Below are 14,659 nucleotides of genomic sequence, written 5' to 3'. Positions count from 1 at the left end.
CTATTGGCTATTTCAATTTGCAATAGCCAATAGTAAACTAGCATTGCACTAGCCCTCTGCTGCAGTTCTCCATCAGGTCCATCGTACCCACTGATATCTTACCGGAAAGGTTTACTCAGTGTAAACCTTTCAGGGAGAAAATGCCTCTCTCGCGGACGTCAGGGAGCCGCTATCGAATAGAGGGAGACTCCCTGAACATCAGGGAGACTTGAGATCCCTGATGGCTGGAATACCCAAAAATACTGGTTGTTGATAATAGCACTTCTTACAAGTCATACAGGGGACATACTAAAAGGAATGACAGAATGGAATGCCCATAGACTTTGTCAGGGTAATGGAATGCCCATAGACTGTAATGAAACAAAGCGGAATGTCCATAGAGGATAAAAGAAAGCAAAGTAGCAATTTTTCTGCCTGCAAACCTATGAAACATACAGTGGTGGAAGGTCCATCTTCTCCGTCTCTATAGGTCAGAAGTGTCTCCATTACACAGAGGTTCCAGTGTATACTGTGCGTAGGTAGTGACTGTAGCCTGGGCTAGTGGAGGTTCCTGTGTTTACTCCAGTGTCTCTAAAGCCTTAGTTAACATGGGTAAGGTCCTTGTAATGAATCCAGCAAAATCCTTCTAGTACATGGTATTCCAGGAGGTTAGGCCTTGAGGGCCTATCCTTCAGGCTTGGGCAGTAGCCCAGCACCTGAGCACCAACCTCCCAACAGGGAGTGCCAGTAACAAGAGAACCCCAGTTCTGAGCATGCTCACTGGTTTTTCTGTAGCCAACCCATCCTACTATGATGCTCACTGCGATGATTGGCTATCAGAGAACCTCTGTTAGAATGATGCAACTCCAGCACAGCACTTTGTCACACCAAGCCCTGGTGGATGAAGCATATAGGTTACTCATGAGCACACCCTACTGGCGGAAAACAATAGCTACATCAAAAAAACGAATAACACTGCTCTATTACAGGGGGTGTTAATGGGTAGACTCCTACACATGCTTTCAAGTTTATCCTTAAAATAAAAGTACAACTTGCAAGATATTTTGGGTTGGGTCAATGTCAACCCAACCAATGATCTGGAAAAGGTATCTGTAATGCATTTCAAGAAGGTCTGACCTTTGCATAGCCTTGACCAGCATTGCAAAAACTGTTGCTGCTTGAGCCAGGGTTTCTTCCAGACAAACAATACCCTGCCCCAAGCAGCATTGTTTTGCACTTGTTTTTGGCCTAGCCTGACCTGCAGCCAGGTCAGGCTGTCATATTCATTGGGCAGTTCAAAACATAACAATACTTTTTTCACTATGAACTCTAATTGAGAGGACATCTACATGAAGGCCAGCTGCAGTCTTGCAAGTAGATGGCTTTTCGATAGGGGAAGGGGAGAAAAAAATCCATGGATCTGCAATATACTGGGTTCCGCTAGCTTGTTGAAAAGGATGAAAGAGCTGCTGGAGCCACTGGTGGGGCTAACCTGCTGATCTGTCTGTAGTGAGTTTTTGGTGAATGGGATGGAAAGGACCATGTGGGGCCCTAATACAATTTAAACAATGTTATCCTGTTATATGTTCTTCAATGCTCAAATAGCCAAATCCTCCTTTATTTGTGTCTCATACCCCCCCCCCCCCCCCCTAGACACTGCAGCTCAAAGTGGGAAGGTTTCAGCAGTACAGTCAGTTCTGCCAATTCAGATATCCATGAGCAGGACATGGGCAAATGCTGAGTGAAAAGCTACAGGCTTGTAATTCAGCAGCGACAATGCTGATAACCACATCCCCGTGTAACATCACATCCCACTATAGCACATTTGTCAAACACATGGGCCGTGGTCTGAATCCGGTCCGACAGGCCATTTCATGTGGCTCTCACACCTCTCCACACCTACTTGGTCTCCGATGCTAAGCGCCAATACTCACACTTTAAATTTCTCAACCGAAGGCGGCATTGTAAACGGGCGTCGGGCTTCACAGGAAGGCTGCCGAGGTCCCCAGCAATGTCTTGGCAGGCGTCCTGTGAATCATGGCGCCTGTTTACAGCACCAGCAGCAAATCTCCACCTTCTTGTGGATTCACACCGCCAACACCCGCCGAGACCGCCCAGGACCCCTGGTTCGACTGCACAATCCTCCTAAGACCCTGCACAGCCCAGGATAGACCCCGCACAGCCACCTGAGAGTCTGCACAGCCCACTATAGAACCTGCACAGCCATCTGATACTCTGCACAGGCCACCATAGAACCTGCACAGCCACCTGAGAGTCAGCACAGCCCACCCTAGACCCCGCATAGCCCACCAAAGAACCTGCACAGCCCAACACAAACTCTGCATAGCCCCCTTAGAGTCTGCACAGTCCACCATAGAACCTGCACAGCCCACCATAGACCCTGCACAGCCACCTGAGAGTCCGCACTATTACACTAATTGACATTATTTTTTCTAGACTTCTACTTTCAGAGCTAGTTATTAAGTTATTACTAAAACCAGTAATAATCATATGCAGAGGCAATTATTTAATATAATAAAGAGTAGATACATTTGTATAGTGTTACAGATATAACCGGCCCTTTGAGGACAACCATAATGCTGATGTGGCCTGTAATGAAATTGAGTTTGATACCGCTGCACTATAGTACAAACACATACAGCTTACATGAGAGACAACACAGTGGCAGTGCAGCAGTGTTGCCCCACCATCACAGATAACTGCATGAGGTGGACTTTACCAGAAGGAACAAAAGATATTAGTGAGACTTTGAAGGGGAGAACGGGAAATAGATAAATGGAGATTCACTTACAATTAAAGTGCAACTGAAGCCAACATTTTTTTTTAGGTTTGGATAGGGAGATTAGAACAACTGTCAGGTTTTTATTGCTGCCTATGCCCTTGTTAGAGAGATTCATCCTCTCTATTTGTCCTGGTGACCATTATAACTGAAAGTATAGGAAATTTACAGATAGAAATAGACAGGAAATCTTTCAATTGGGATAGTAGTTCTGGTGACCCTGCCGACCCCCAGGCATTTCCCTTACGTTGGAGGGATTTCGTCTCACTTCCTGTTGTGGCTGTTTAAAAAGGAAGTTAAGGGAAATTTACATAATTGAACATATATGTAAAAAAAAAAAAAGCTGACGGGGTTTATGACCGTTTCTTACTCTTTCCAAAACAAAAAAAAAGTTTTGGCTTCAGTTTTACTTTGATGCTGCAACACATTCTTTAACAGAAGGCCATAGTTCTACTTTAGCACAAAGTTAATTGTTAGGGATTACATGTACATTTTTTTTAAGTTTTCCTTTTAACAATCATTATAAAAAAAATAATTTGAACAACAAACAAAACAAGAAAAAAAAAGTGGAAAACATCCACCATATTCATATATCAATATACAGTACCATTATCAGGGAACTAAATCAGTGAAATCCAATCACCTAAGCACAGAATAGCATTTACATCACACCTGTAAAACACAGAGGAACATAAAGACTTGGAAATAACAAACAAATTACATGTTAAGCTCACATATACATCACTGATATGTCTAAGTGGTAATAATATTATTATTATTATACAGGATTTATATAGAGCCAACAGTTTACGCAGCGCTTTACAATATAAGCAAGATATTACAATCACAATACAATTCAAGACAAGACGGTAACGAGGGCCCTGGCCGTGAGGGCTCACAATCTAAAAGAAAATACTACTTACAAAACACTTTGCAATCCCTTTAAGTCTACCAACTTTGCCATACATATGGCTAACCTCATCCTTAGCATAACTGAATCTGTGTATTAAAAAGCCATATAGGAAGTCTGCTTGGACTCTATAGCACCGTACACCTTTCAGTGTTTAGCTACATATGTGAATAGCTTTGTGGACCAGTAAATTATGAACAACTTTACTTGGTGTCTATGTTCTTCACATTTTGCATGACAGCATGAATATGCAAAATGTGACATGCAAAATAATTATAAAAAATTGCTTTAGGAGACCAAATTAAACTCAAAGGGTTGAGCAACAAGGAAACAAACTTTTTTTTACAACCCCTGTTGTTTTGTGTTGAAGTGATGCGTCAGGTATTGTTACAGGGTGCCCATACAAGGTAAAAGATGAAATAGAGGCTTTTGGAAGGCTAAGCCTTTTTCAAACCAATCCAAGATTCTTCTTCGTAGCCTGTGTAGTGGTAGGCGGTAGGAGGGAGTTCAATAGTCAAGACGAGAGATAACAAGTGAGTGGATGAGTAGTTTTGAGGTTTCATTGGTGAGGAAGGGGCGTATTTTGGAGATGTTGCAAAGGTGAAGGCGGCAGGATTTGGATAGTGATTGGATGTGGGGAAGAAAGGTGAGGTCCCAATCAAGGATGACACCTAGGACCCTGGCATTGGAGGAGGGGTGGATAGTTGTGTTATCAATCTCAAGGGAAAAGTTGGGGGAAGGTGCATACCTTTTAATGTGTATGGTATTGTAGCCATCTGGACCAAAGTAAAGAAAACGTTTGCCTTCAATCCCTCTATATTGATAAGTAATGCGTCAAACATTACATTCTGGTCTAACTCAGAGATCCATTCAGATATAGAGGGAGGGGAGGCGCCTGACCATTTCCTTGCCACTAGATGTCTAACATGCACTTTAATTTCCACAGATCCTCTATTTAAAATGTAATCTTCTTTTTAGCTGAACCAACGTTCTCAAACTATGTGATCATTTTGTGGCCTAAGAATTATTAGTTTGTTTATGGGATTTTTAAAGAATTCTGATACATTTGTGACTGTCAGATTAATCACCAAGCTTCATAAAAAAAGTTATAGCCTTTGAATTCCATGTACCTGGTTTCCTAGTAATTCAAAGAGAAATAATAGATCATTGTGGGGATGTAATTTGATATATTTACATTGCTGCTTCCAGGCATGATTGGTTTATCAACATTTTGTCACATTATATTTAGCAGAAAAATATCCACACCTTTTCTTCTCATTTCTCAAAAAGCCACACATGCCAACGGTGATAAAGAGGCTGGCTTGGGAAATAGTGCTCGTAGCATGGGCTTTTAATCAACCACCTGAAACCTTCTCCCACCGGACCCTGCCGTATTAAAACTCCAGGAGCCCGGCAGGATTCACCGCTTTGACAAGCTAAGTTTGATCGAAATAACTAAAGTGCTGCAAAATTAGGCTCAGCTTGTAAAGTCTGTATAAAATGAATTCACTTCATTTACAGAAATTGTTTATGCGATTGCAAAAAAACCAAAACAAAACAAAACACAAAATTGTTCGACTCAACTGTTTGGCCTTTGATACCGAGCGAGATAAGATTCTTTTAATCATGACAAATTATGTTTGCTGCTTCTGTAATATAGATCAAGTATCTGCCTCAAAACCAAATGAACTTGACAGTGTAATTTCGCTTGTTCCATTGAGAGTGTTTGACGGTTCAGACGGGGAATCTCCCAGGGGGAATGCTCTGCTCAGCTTAGATGGGGTATTGATTGGAGAATACAGGCGTTTTATCAGTCTTGCTATATCTTCACAATTAAAACGGCGCCACTAATATTAAAATCTACAGTTTGGTATACAGAGCAGATCTCTTGGTCAAAGGTGTACTCTCATCTGGCATGATATTTTTGCATTTGACAAGGTTTAGGAAACACAGTCTATTTGCCGAGTGGCTCTAATCTTCAAAATGGCATTGTTTGTATCTGGCTACCTCTTTGACTAAATCACTGTAGTTACGAGTATTCTCATCTTCTTGAGCTTGTAAAAATGTGGGCTCAGTGTGTTTTTTTGGCTCATGCACTGTGCTGTCTTAGAGCCCACTGAAACCTTATCTATCCCTATCAGAATGATAGAATAAAGAGTGTCATGTGACAAGATACCTCAGTCCCACCTAGGAACACTCGAGGGAAGCTTGCTGAGTGTGGATTTTAAGAAACATGGGTTCCTGCTCTATGTTCTTCCTCTTGCTCTCCTCCTCCTGTGGCTCAATCTATTTTTATCTTTTTGCCAAATGTATCTATCAGACTTTTTTCATTTTGCTCTGTAGATGTTCTCATTTTATCTTTCCACTTTTAACTTTTTACTTTTGATAAATACTTTATGTAACAAAAAGGAAACCATCAAGAAGAATTGTAACAGTGAAACAAAATATTTACATTCAAAATGTTAAAAGTACATTTTCATAAATAATAATAATACACTTTTTTATATATAATAATATATAAATACATTTCTGGCTTTGGTTATTTTTCCCTTATAGCATTAGTACAGTCTAATCATAATGCATTGTGTACGGGCCCTTAGGAGATGTAGTTCTGGGGGTGTGTCTACATTGAGAGGAACTAAGCTTCCAGCAGCTGCCCCTGAAAGAATTTTACAAAGGGGTTGATAGAATAATGGATATGGAATAATAAAGTTTCCTTACTACAGGAGCAAGGTAAAATAAAAAAATGTGTGCTCTAAAGGGGAAGAGGGAGGACTAGGAGTACATTTGGTTAATGCCTGGGCCTGTTTTGATGCATTGCACTCTATTGCTGAAAAAGGGTGCAGGACCTCAGTTTCACTCACTACTGAGTCAGCCAAACACAGTTCATCAGAAATGCAGCACAGCAGACAGCCAGTCATTCAGCAAAATAGGATTAAAGGAGAACTATGGGGTTAGGGCTTTCCCCATAGTTCTCTTTAGGGTAACGGGAGGACACAAACTAGCGTCCTCCCGTCACCCTAAGCTTAGTATACCACGAGCTACAGCTCGCGGTATACTGAGACCCCCCAGCTGAAGCGGATCCCAACAATTATGTCTGGATCCGCCCAGCTGCGTGAGTGACAGCTGGCTCTGCCTATCTAGAGGCAGAGCCAGGTGTACCCGCCCCCTCCGTTCCGCCAGTCAGCGATGGAGGATCGGAGCGCGGAGGGGTAATCCAGTCCCTCCCCTGTCACGGCAGGGAGACGTGGCAGGATCGAGAAGTGAGCGAACGCCTGTATGTGTTCCCTCACTTCCCGATCTACTGAGCCGACCTGTGACAGTCTCATTGTCCCAGGTCGGCTAGAACTATGAGGTGAGTGAAAAATACTCACCTCATAGTTCTCCTTTAAATTACATAATTCATTGCTGCTGATGCAGATGCACACACATGAAACGTCTGTTTTGGTCTGATGAGATAACTGTTACCGGCATGGTAAGTTGTTTTATACCTGATGAGCTTAAACTTTTCTTTCAGAAATGTAACAGGAGACTTTGCGATATGGGCATGTTGGAACATTCTGGCTCTTGCATGAGTACCTTTTAATGACCAAGGGATATCTACATCTTAATGTGCAGTGCATTTTTGCACCAGGGATGCCATTCATTTTTGCCCCTATTTCGATCTATAAATATAAAACAAAATAACAGTAATAAATGGTTAAAATAAAAAAAATTATTTTACTTAAAAAAGAAGTCTGCATGGCAATAAACACCAGGGACATGCGGTCAGGGGAGGCAGAGCCTCACCTAGAATTCAGATCGGCATCTAACAGGTTACAGAGCAGGGAAATCCTCCGCGCTGTGTAACCTGTCACGGAGCCTCAGCGGTGAGGAGCAAGTGAGGGACAGGGAGGCTCCTCCCTGCCTCCTATACACTAGCTTTGGGGCGGGGTTTCGTCCGACGGGGGCAGATCTTCGGCCGGTGGGGGGTGGGGCTGGGGAATGCCTCACCCCGAGCAAGAGGTACCGCACGTCACTGATAAACACTCTAAACTTGCTGTAACCTGATTGTTAATGACATATATGCTGACAGCAGTGGTAAGCTGAACACAGACTCCCAGCAATTGACCAGTTACTTAAAAAGCACTGTTGCAAAAGCAACCCTTTGCCATAAAAATCTGTCTTTCTCTACTCCTTAGCAAGTAGATTGTAACCATTAGTAAGAGAGAAAAAAGCCTGCCATTCAGAATTACTCTGGCCATGAAGACAAAAATACCCCTGGTCATTAAGGGGTTAATGGGCATCATAATAAATAAATTCGAAAGCAGATATTGCTGGAACATAGACACATTGAAGATAAGCTCAATAATCTTCCAACAATATCATTAAAAAAAAAATAAAAAAAATCTGTCAAGAAAAATTGCATTTTGGGGGGAATCCTGTGAGGCACTTACTTGCACAAGTGATTAAGATCTTTGGTTCAAAAAAGATGCAGTCCCCCATAAATAGAAATCCCTAAAAAGTGGAAATGATCTGATGAATAGATCACAAATAAGTAATGTAATATAACAAAATTTATTGTATTTCAAAACTATACTTATAAAGACACCTATAACACGACATTTAAAAACAGTTAAAACAACGCTTCCCTGGAATCACCTGTGTATAATGATGCGGGTACTGAACATATGAATCTCCTACGGGGCAGGAAGTCTCTGATATGAGTGAGATACAAATATATCCACAATAGAGAAAACGGAGTTGTACTCACATTATGTGTAACCGGTAAAAAGATAATCCTAATTGGATCCCACAACGATACATGCATGTAGTTCTTTCGGAAGGAATGTATCCTTGTGTGGCAGTTTTACTCCATATGATCCGGATCTTTGATGAATCTGAAGTTCCATAGGTGCTTATCTCTCCATTTGATTGCACTCACACCACTGCAAGAAATAAGGCTATCAACCCTAAACAGGGGTTTTCACGATGGCTTGTCCCCCCCCCCCCTTTACTTAATGCAACAGTGTAAAAAGACCACCACACGCCAATAGGACCATATGCTGCATTTCTCCCATAAAGCCTCCATTTCTAATAGGATCCAAGAGACCAGATATGGACGCTACCTATTTCCAATCCTTCTGGCTGACTTTGGGGTGTTACGGCCTTGATCGGTATATATCACATTATTACATTGTATTGTTTACCATAAATCAGTATGTACATCAGCGAAAAGGTACAGCAAAAACACAGTGCACAATTTTTGGTCGGTACCTGAAGCCAGTGGCGTCACAAGGGGGGTACGGCCTGCACCTGGGTGCCACCATTGGAGGGGTGACACCAAAATGACTGATGGTCATTTTGGTGTCACCCCCTATGAAAAGTCTGGCACTCGGTCACGGACCGAGAGCCCGACAGTGTCAGGAGAGAGAAGGGTGTTGACAAGTTTTTTGCCTGATGAAGGGGATCCTGTGAGACCCCGAAACATTGTATAGAGTGTTCTACTTACAACTAGTACGTTAATAAACACATACTGAACTTGCTTTGGAGTGTCGGTGCCCATCCTTTTACTGATATTTTGTTGGAAGACACGCGCTGACACCTGCTTTACCCACCCTCCATTTTTGTAGCAGCAGCTCTGAGTGCGTTGGGTACACGGACTGTGTAGGGGAGAAGAGGGGACACGGCGGCGTACCTGCCAGCGTCCATCACCAAGATGACCTCCGGCAGGTGTCAATAAGACGACCGCGCATGTGCTATAACGTCACATGTGCGCATGTGCGATAGCGCTGCAACGTTACGCGCATGCACGATGACGTCACGGCGTGGTGTCAACCGGTCTCCGTTCCGGGTGTCACCCAGCCTCGGGACGCCCCTGCCTGAAGCCCCTCTGTCTGTGTGACCAATTTTCGTGTCTTGTTTTATCCCAGACTGGTCTTTCTGAGGTGCTTCACCTGTGTGGTTGAAACTTGCAGGAGGGTAGTTAAGTGCAGTTTGGACTACTTCTAAGGCTTTGTTGGGAATCAGGCCTCCCTGTACCTAACTGTGACAAAAATGCTTTTAGAATATTTTATAATTTTTTCTACCAGCCCGAGAACAGAGAAGATTCTCTAAGCAAGACTACAAACGCAACTCAACACAATAAAAAAAGCTACAGCTGTAGGGGAATCCCAAAAACTCTCCAAGATGGGGCAGATGTATGACCTGTTCTTCCTATTAGAAGGTAGGAATTCTGCACTTGTCCCTATGTACGTTCTGTAGGTACAATTTTTGCAATGGGACAGAGTTTTTTTTGAAGGGTTCAGGGATTTAACCGATATTTTAGCATTTCAAATATGACCTTAATATTTTAAATATGCCCTGAAGACAAATTAATTTTTATTACCAGGTACACCCATGATACAGGATGAGCATATGTGAGAACACAACAGTAGCAGTTTCTTTCAGACTCTCCCTCTAACACTGAAAGTGAAATTCCTTACAGAACTGTGCAAAGTAAGGAAAGGGAGGGAGAGGGGATGAGTTTAATTCAGCTGTGTGCATAATCTGAGTTTTAGAGATTAAGCTCTGTAAAGAACGGAATTTTTTTTTCAGCAAAGCCAATTTTAATTGTAGAGCTCTACCTGCTGGCTGGAAATGGTAAATGTAAAATATTCGTATGCAACATAAAATAGACTAAAAATTTAGTTCTGAAGATAATAAATTATTAGAGGTGCACCAAATGGAAATGTTAAAACCAAAACGAAACTGAAATAAAAAAATTGTCAGGCCGAAACCGATACCAAAAATGTTTTTTATTTTAATTTTTTAAAATGTTTTAAATATTTTTTTTATTTATTCAAATTTTTTAATATTTTATCAATTCATTTTTTATTAAATATTTTTATTTTTTACATTACTTTTAGGGGCTTCAAGGAAATATTAGGGGTCTAAACAGACCCCTGATATTTCCCTTTTAAAATAGAAAAAGAGATTGAGAACACAGCATCCTCAATCTCTTTTTCTGTGTCCCCTGTTATCAATGAACAGGAATCCTCTATGAGTGTTCCTGTTCATTGATAACATGAGGACAGAGTATGTTTGGTATAACTACAATCATGAATGAACAGGAGGTGATGTAGAACTCCCATTCATAATTGAGGCTATAGTTAACATACTATGTCCTCAATTATGTACAAAGACGCAGCGATCACTGATCGCTGAGCGTCTGTAACTTGCTCCCCTCTCTGACACGCTGTCACAGGAAGCTGATCGATCTGTGTAGGGAGGAGAGCTCAGCGTCCTATGCCACACCGCTCTGCCGATCTGTGATAGGAGGCTGAGCGTTGTGGGAGGAGAGACGCCGGCCACTCACAGCGCTCTCCTCTCGCAGTGCTCGGCAGGCTGTCACACTTTCTCTCCTCCCCACTGGGAAACAGAGCAGTGCCCAGCAGGGAGGAAAAAAAGCAGGGATGCGCCGATGTATTGGCAGGAAAATGGCACTTTCGGAATTATGCCAAAAGTGCAATTTTTAGCCGATATATTGGTGCATCCCTATAAATTATTATTATTATACAGGATTTATATAGCGCCAACAGTTTGCATTGCGCTTTACAATATAAGGAAGACATTACAATCACAATACAATTCAAGACAAGACGTTAAGGAGGGCCCTGGCCATGAGGGCTTACAATCTAAAAGAAAATACTACTTACAAAACACTTTGCAATCCCTTTAAGTCTACCAACTTTGCCATACATATGGCTAACCTCATCCTTAGCATAACTAAATCTGTGTATGGTTATGTAGACCCCTAAAAAGTCATATAGAAAGGAATAGGAAGTCTGCTTGGACTCTATAGCACCTTACACTTTTCAGTGTTTAGCTACATATGTGAATAGCTTTGTGGACCAGTAAATTATGAATAACTTTACTTGGTGTCTATGTTCTTCCCATTTTGCATGACAGCAGGAATATGCAAAATGTGACATGCAAAATAATTATTAAAAATTGCTTTAGGAGACCAAATTAAACTCAAAGGGTTGAGCAACCAAAATACAAACTTTTTTACAATCCCTGTTGTTTTGTGTTGACGTGATGAGTCAGGTATTGTTACAAGGTGCCCATACAAGGTAAAAGATGAAATAGAGGCTTTTGGAAGGCTAAGCCTTTTTCACACCAATCCAAGATTCTTCTTCATAGCTGGCTAATGCTCCTGAAAATAGCTCAGCTTACATTATAATGCTTGTCTACTGTATTTACTTTGTAGTCAAATGAAGCTCTTGACATTTGTAAAATTAGTTTGGAATGTGGTGTCCTACTTTCTCCACTTTTAATACCATTAATGAAATATATTCCACTAATAGGATCTACTACTACATCTGCCATGGTTCCTCTCATCCTAATCATACCAGATTACATTAAAGGAAAGGTATGGTGATCTTTTAGCGAGCACATACTTAGAATTAATGTTGCAGTGTTTAAAGTAGTTTTTGATAAGACTCTTAAAACTAAAAATGTAAATATACAGTGATGTCCCTCTCAGACTAACAGATCTAGTGATGCGGCACCAGTCCTCTCCCAGGTTGAAGTTTCATCTACTGTCCCGTTCAACAAACCTTCTGTGAGCCCAGGGTGTTAGTGTGCTACTCCACACCCTGGATATACAGGGGGAACAATGAGAGAATGGTGCCATGTCATAGAGCCAATCTCTGCAGCATTAAGGCCCCATTCATACCAGGTCGACAGTGTTTGCATTTTTTTCTTTTAGCACGTTTTTGCGCATTTGTTATGTGCGTATCAGCGCGTATTATAGGCATTTCCTCCCATTGGGAGCTGATCTCTTTTATATGTATATCTAAAAAATGAAAACATTGAGAAGACTATCTATTGCCTTTAAAGAAGAACTCCAGCATATTAAAAATGAAACCTTGCAGTGCGGCTACTAGTGGGGTTAAGTGCTAGTTTTGGTATAGGATCTAAAATATGAAAGATAGACTCACTTGATCCTCGGGTCTGGTGTGGCTGCTAGACTGGTCCCAGCAGCCGCTTCTTCCCCTGGGCTTTGGTGATCTAAGGATCCATGACGTTGTTATGTCCTTTCACTTGCATTGGACGTGAGGATGCTGAGGATCATTTCACAGCTGGAGCGGAGGTGAAGAGATGAGCAGTCACGAGGATCAGGTGAGTATATCTTTTTTACTTTCGACCCTAGGCCAAAACAAACCCTTAACCTTTGCAGTGCGGGGGTAGCCCCACTGCAAGGGTTCATTTTATGCATGCCCAGAGTGTTTCTTTAAATTATATTTGTCATGAGAGAAACATGGTGCTGCCATTCCTGATCTTCTTTTAAAAATGCTAGTCACCTGGCAGTGCATTGCTTCAATACAAGCATACAGCAAATGAAAGTCAGAGAAAAGTCAGAATTCCTTAGTTCTATACTTCTTCCTGGTCAGTGACTCAGAAAGTACCAAATCTAATGGATCATCATGATCCTGTGATCCAGTCTGATCATGTTTGATAATATACGGACACTGGAAGGTATGTATATATGTTGATCTTTGTGATAATACAGTATGGTTATTTGCTGGTATTTATATAGGACCTGATAGCAAGGCTTGTAAATGTGAAAACTAGAAAACAGATTGTTACATTCAGCTGGGCCGCCTTCACAGAAAAACAATCCCTTCAAATTGTACTTATGCTAATAAATCTGTGTGGTGAATTAACTTTTGGGATACAAGAACAGGTAAAATTTGACTTACCAGATCCCAGCAAGATAAAAAGTCTCCTGACTGAACTGGCCAGCATACACCAGCCTTCAAGAAACTGACACGACCGTTCCACAATTTACTTATAAGTGATAGCACGGCAGTGCAAGATGAATCACACTGACGTTTACTTTTCATTTTAACTCTGAGGTTGGAAAAAACATGACACAATTAAAAAAAAACATTATTTTCTGTTATGAACCAAAACCAACATGGTTTTTACTGTAAGTTGTAAATGATACATTCATTTTCCATGAGATTGGCACTGTTACTTTTTTGTCCCACAGAGAAAGATTCCATACCCATAGCTACTCCTTACACTAACCCTCTTTGAAACCTTGAGCCCTTACCCTGTTTGTAACACTAACTCACCTTGTAACCCCAACCCTACCCCTAGCACTAACCCTCTTTGTAAACTCAACCCTAACAATAACCCATTTTGTAACACCAGTCCTAGCAGACGCCCTCTTTGTAACCTCAGCCTTAACACTAACCTACTTTGTAACCCTAACCTTCTTTATAACCTCAACCCTAACATTTATCCGCTTTGTAACCCTAACTCTAGCCCACTTGGTAATCTCAACCCTAACACTAACACACTTTGTAACTCTAACACAAACCCTCTTTGTAACCTCAGCCCTAACACTAACCCATTTTGTAACTCCAGTCCTAGCAGTAGCCCTCTTTGCAACCTCAACCTGAACACTAACCCACTTAGTAACCCCAACACTAACACTAACCCTCGTTGTAACCTCAACCCTAACATTCATCAGCTTTGTAACCCTAACTCTAACCCACTTGGTAATCTCAACCCTAACACTAACCCACTTTGTAACCTTAGCTCTAACACTAATCCATTTTGTCACCCCTGCCCTAACCCTAATCTTCTTTGTAGCACTAATGACTCCATTCTAAGGGAGTGCAGCAGAAAAGTAGGAAGGGATCCCGAGAGACATAAGTCAGCAGAGAGAAACGACAAGGAATAATATGAGGGCAGCAAGTAGTCTTACCCATTTTTGCCATGGTATGTTCAAAAGCATCACAACTTTTTATTCTAGGTTCCCAAGAGTGCCTGAAACCTTTAGGACCCTAAAGCAAATGTCCCAAGGCAGTTGGTGGAAAATCTCTTGGCATTTATTAGAGGACACTCAGGTCTTGTATTCCAAGACTATTAAACGTTTTTGGTGTGACCAATTTAGACCCCCATCAAAACAGATTCCTTTAAAAGCACATTTGCTT

This window comes from Nanorana parkeri, unplaced genomic scaffold (genome assembly GCF_000935625.1).
Source record: "Nanorana parkeri isolate BGI_ZX_2015 unplaced genomic scaffold, ASM93562v1 scaffold34, whole genome shotgun sequence".
NCBI classification, from domain to species: Eukaryota; Metazoa; Chordata; class Amphibia; order Anura; family Dicroglossidae; genus Nanorana; species Nanorana parkeri.
This window is presented reverse-complemented; position numbering follows the sequence as displayed.